Below are 6,000 nucleotides of genomic sequence, written 5' to 3'. Positions count from 1 at the left end.
ACTATGGGCCCAAGCTGGTTGCTGCCTGCAGACTCCTTTGCAGGGTGCAAGCTTGGCAGAGCAGAGCCACAGGGAGTCAGAAGGGAGAGGCTAAATGCATGTTCTCAGGCTGATGCTGCATAAAGGAATGTGCTTAACCCAGTAAAAATGGCATCTCTGGGACAATATAAAGTGTAATGACATCTGCTTCAAAGAGGTATCAGAAGGAGAAGAGAGACAGCAAAGGATCGAGAAACTATATTAAGAAATAATGTCTGGAAATTCCCGAACCTGGTGAAGAAAGAAGGACATGCAAGTCCAGGAGACACAGATAGTCCCAAATGAGATGAATTTAAAGAGGCCCACTCCAAGACACATCATAAATAAAATACTAAACAGTAAAGACAAAGAGAGAATCTTAAAAGCTGCAAGAGAAAGGCAGTCAGTTACGTACAAGGGAGCTCCCATTAAGACTGTCAGCTGATTTTTCAAAAGAAACATTTCAGACCAGAAGGGATTGGCATGATATATTCAAAGTAATTGCAAACAAAGACCTACAACCAAGGTTACTTTATCCTGAAAGGCATTATTTAAATTGAAGGAAAAATATAGAACTCTTCAGACAAGAAAACACTAAAAGACTTTGTTACCATCAGACCAGTATTACAAGAAATGCTAAAGGGCTTGCTTTATGAAGCAAAAGAAAAGAAAAAAGAAAAACAAAACTGAGGAAAATAGTTAAAGCAACAAAATGGCAATATATATGTACCTATCAATAATCACTTTAAATGTTAATGGCTTAACTGGTTCAATCAAAATACATAAGGTAGCTGAATGGATAAGATAAAAAAAGACCCATATATATGCTGTCTTCAAGAGACCCACATCAGAATGAAAGATGAACACAAACTAAAAGTAAAGGGATGGAAAAAGATATTTCATGCAAATGGAAACAAACAAACAAACAAAAACTGGGCTATTAATACTTATATCTGACTAAATAGACTTTAACTGCAAGGCTATAATAAGACAAAGAAGGACACTACATAATAATAAAAGGACCAATCCAACAAGAGGATAAAACCATTGTAAACATTTATGCACTGAACATAGGAGCATCTAAATATGTAAAACAAATCTTGAAGAATATAAAGAGAGAGACTTTCATTGATACAGTTATAGGAGGGGATTTTATACACTACTGACATCAATGGATAGATCTTGCAGACAGAAAATCAGCAGGGAGATGGCAGCCTTAAATGACACTAGATCAAATGGATTTAATTGATATTTTCAGAACATTCAATCCCAAAGCCTCAGAATATACATTCTTTTCAAGTGTACATGGAATGTTTTCTAGGATAGACCACATATTAGGACACAAAACAAGTCTCAAAAAATATAAGAAGATTGAAACCATATCAAACATCTTTTCTGACTATAAGGCTATGAAATTTGAGTTAATCCCAAGAAGAAAACTGAAAAAACACAAAAGACATGGACACTAAATATAATTTTATGAAACAATGACATCATGGAAGAAATCAAAAGATACCTTGAAATGAATGAAAATGAGAACATAGCAATCCAAAATTTGTGGGATACAGAGAACGCAGTTTTAAGAGTGAAATTCATATTAATATAGGCTTATCTCAAGACTCAACAAAAATCTCAAATAAACATTGTAATTTTACACTTAAAGGAACTTAAAAAAGAACAACCACCAAAAAAAACAAACAAACAAACAAACAAAAAAACCCAAAAACAGAAGCCCCAGAGAAGCCCCAGAGTGATGTAAGAAAATAAAAAAGATCATAGAGTCCAATAAAACAATATAGTTTAGGCTGGTGTGGATCAATGGTTAGTGTGTCAGCCTGTGTGCCCAAGGGTCACTGATTCAATTCCTGGTTAAGGGAACATACTTAGGTTGCAAGTTTGATCCTCAATGGGGGCACAGATAGGAGGCATCCAGTCAATGTGTCTCTCTCACATCTATGTTTCTCTCTCTCCCTTTCCTCTTCCCTACTATCCTTTCCACTCTCTCTAAATATCAGTGGGAAAATATCCTCAGGTGAGAATTAAAATAATTCAATCAATAAATATGTAAATAAATAAACTATCCAAAAGATCAATGAAACAATGAGCTGGTTGAAAAGATAAACAAGATTGACAAACCTCTACCCAGCTCATCCAGAAAAAAAAAGAGAGTGGACCTAAATAAATAAAAATCAGAAATGAAAAAGGAGAAGTAACAACTGACCCCAAAGAAATACAAAGGATTGTAAGAAAATATAAAACTATGTGGCAACAAATTGGACAATCTTGAAGAAGTGGATACATTTCTAGAAACATGCAATCTTCCAAAACCAAATCAGGAAGAATCGGATAATTTGAATAGACATATTACAGCTAGTGAGATAGATATAGTAAAAACAAAACAAAACAAAAAAACTCCCAAAATACAAAAATCATAGACCTGATGGCTTTCCAGGTGAAGTTTACAAAACACTCAAAGAACTAACACCTATACTTCTTAAACTATTCTAAAAAATTCAAAAGTAGGGAAGACTCCTACGCTCATTTTATGAGGCCAGCATTATCCTAATTCCAAAACCAGATAAAGACATGACAAGGAAAGAAAATTGTAGGTCAATATCCCTAATGAACATAGATGCTAAAACCCTCAACAAAATATTAGCAAACCAATCCAGCTATACATTAAAAAAAAAAAAACAAAAAACCCAAAAAAACATACACCATGATCAAGTCAGATTCATTCTGGACATGCAAGGTTGATACAATATCCACAAAATAGTAAATGTGATACACCACATAAACAAATTAAAGAGTAAAAATTACACAATCATATCAATAGATACAGAACAATCGTGTGACAAAACATACTTCAATGTAATAAAGGCCACATATTAAGAACACACAGCCAACATCATAATCATCGGACAAAAATTACAAGCATTCCCCTTAAGACTGACAGTGTTGTCTGCGTTCACTATTCAGCATAGTACAGGAAGTCCTAACCATAGCAATGAGAAAAGAAGAGGAAATCAAAGGCATCCAAATAAAAAGAAAAAGAAAAACTATCATTATTTTCAGATGACATATTGTATCTGCAGAACCCTAAAGATTCCACCAAAAAAACTCCACTAGATCTGATAAATGAATTCAACAAAGTAGCAGGATACAAAATTAATATCCAGAAATCAGTTGCATTTTTATACACCAATAATGAACTATCAGAATAAGAAAGAAACAAACAAACAAAATCTCATTCACAAATGCTTAAAAAAAACACCTAGGAATAAATTTAACCAATGATGTAAAAGACCTGTACTCAGAAATTATACAACACTGAAGAAAGAATTAGAGGAAGATACAAATAAATATAAGCATATACTGTGTTCATCAATAAGAAGAATTAACATAATTAAAATGTCCATACTACCCAAAGCAATCCACAGATTCAACACAATTTCTATCAAGGAACCAATGGAGTATTTTACAGAACTAGAACAAATGTTTCAAAATTTTTTATGGAACCAAAAATGACCCTGAATAGCAACAGTGATCATGAGAAAGAAGAATAAAATTGGAGGAATCACCTCACCTGATATGAAACTATACTACAAGGCCATATTGATCAAAATAGCATGGGGCTGGATTAAAAACAAATGTATAGATCAATGGAATAGACTAGGGAGCCCCAAAATAAGTCCATGATTTTATAGTCAATTAATAGTTGACAAAGGAGGCAACACCATACAATGGTATAAAGCTAATCTATTTAATAAATGGTATTGGGAAAATTGGAGAGATATATGCAAAAAATGAAATTAGACTACCTTCTTATTACCACACACACAATAAACTCAAAATGGATTAAGTACTTAAATGTTAGACTTAAAACCATAAAATTATAGAAAAAAACATAGGCAGTGGAATTGTAAACATTTTTTGCAGCATTTTTTTTTTCTTTCTATTATATCTCCTCAGGAAAAGGAAACAAAAGACAAAAAATGGGACTACATCAAACTAAACAATTTTGTACAGCAAAGGAAACCATAAACAAAATGAAAAGACAAACTACTGAAAGGGTTAACATATCTACCAATGATACATCTGATAAGAGCTTAATCTCCAAAATATATAAAGAAGTTATAAAACCCAACCCCAGGAAAACACACAATCCAATTTAAAAAATGGGCAAAAGACCTGAATTAGACACTTCTCCAAAGAGGACATACACATGGTCAATAGACATATGAAAGTACACTCAACATCACTAATCATTAGAGAAATGCACAATGAGATATCGCTTCACACCTGTCAGAATGGCAATCATCAGTAAATCAACAAACAGCAAGTGTTGGTGAGGCTGTGGAGAGAAGGGAATCCTCATTGGTGGGAATGCAGATTGGTGCAACAATTGCAGAAAGCAACATGGAGTTACTTCAAAAATTAAAAACAGAGCTGCCTTATGACCTGGTGATTCCTCTTCTGAGAATTTATCTGAAGAAATCCAAAACACTGATTTGAAAGAATATATGTAACCCTATTTTTTTTCTAGCATTATTTACAATAGCCAAGATTTGGAAGCAGCCCAAGTTCCCATTAGTAGACAAGTAGATAAAAAGATGGTGGAATATTTACACAATGGAGTACTATGCTGCCAGGAAAAGGGAGAAAATTTTGCCCTTTGCAACAGCATGGATGGACCTGGAGAATATTATGCTATATGAAATAAGCTAGTTAGAGAAAGACAAGTACCATATGACTTCACTCATATGTAGAATTGAATGAAAAAACTGAACTACCAAGCAAAGTAGAGTCAGACAGCTCAGGGGTGGCATTAGGGTGGGAGAGTGAAGGAACTGAGCAAAAAAGAAAAAAGAGAGAACTCATGAACATAGATAACAGTGTGGTGATTTTGGGGGTTAAGAAATGTGGGTGGAGGTGGAATAGGGCATAAAGGGGATAAATAACAATAAGAAAAATAAAATTATTAAATTAAAAATATTTATCAGTAGTTAATTATCTTAAATATATATGAAAATAAAATAGGCAAAAGTTTTTTAAATAGTAGTAAATATGTGCTCTAGAAATGTTTGTTAGAGTAAGACCAGTAACCTTGCTCTTAATATTTTATGGAATTATTTATGAATTTTTTACTACAATTTATTAATTTCTATTTTAAAAACATACTTGCCTACTGTTTACTATGAAGCACTGAGGATAGAACATAAATGAGAGCATCTAGCTTCATGAAATTTATATCTATTGTGACTTAATTGTAAGCGAGCCTTCAAAAAATGTCAAAGAATGAATAGAACTGAGAAACAACTAGAACTGAGGAAAATACTTTTTTAAATACTTCAATGTAGAAAAACTACATTAATAACTGAGCTTTCTATTCTTGTCTTGATTCATTGTTGTTTTTCCCCCATTTGATTTGTTAGATGGAACCATGTTCCTATGATCTCCTAGGTTTAATCTCCCAATCTACATTCCTGATGGATATTAATGATTTCAGGTCACTTCTTTTTAGCAATAAAGTCTGTAGCCTCCAGGTACAAAAGAATAATGCTCAATATCCCATTATTTCAACTCCAAATGATAGAGAAATATTTGTGTGTGTGTGTACAAGTTTTATGTTAATCTGGAAAAGGTAAAAGAATAAGAACCTGGTAGATTGTTTAATGAAATATAAAACAACCATAAAACAGGACTTATTGAAATCCAAAACTGACTATAAATCTTTAGATGTATATTTACTTAAAATTTTTAATTGTGGGTTTATAAAGAATGTCCCCAACCCAAATGTAGAACTAGATTCTCTAGTTACTATATGAAGACCATAAAACCATATGTAGAATGAAAATAATCTGTACAGTAAATATTGGAACTAACCCAGTACAATTTATTTTACAACCACTTTCTTCCCAAGTTCCTTGTGTGAAAGATTGATTTCTAAAGGAAAAAGACAAATCCCAAAGGCTATGCATA

The sequence above is a fragment of the Molossus molossus genome, unplaced genomic scaffold, assembly GCF_014108415.1.
Source record: "Molossus molossus isolate mMolMol1 unplaced genomic scaffold, mMolMol1.p scaffold_m16_p_7, whole genome shotgun sequence".
Classification (NCBI taxonomy): Eukaryota; Metazoa; Chordata; class Mammalia; order Chiroptera; family Molossidae; genus Molossus; species Molossus molossus.
Note: the sequence above shows the minus strand (reverse complement) of the source record.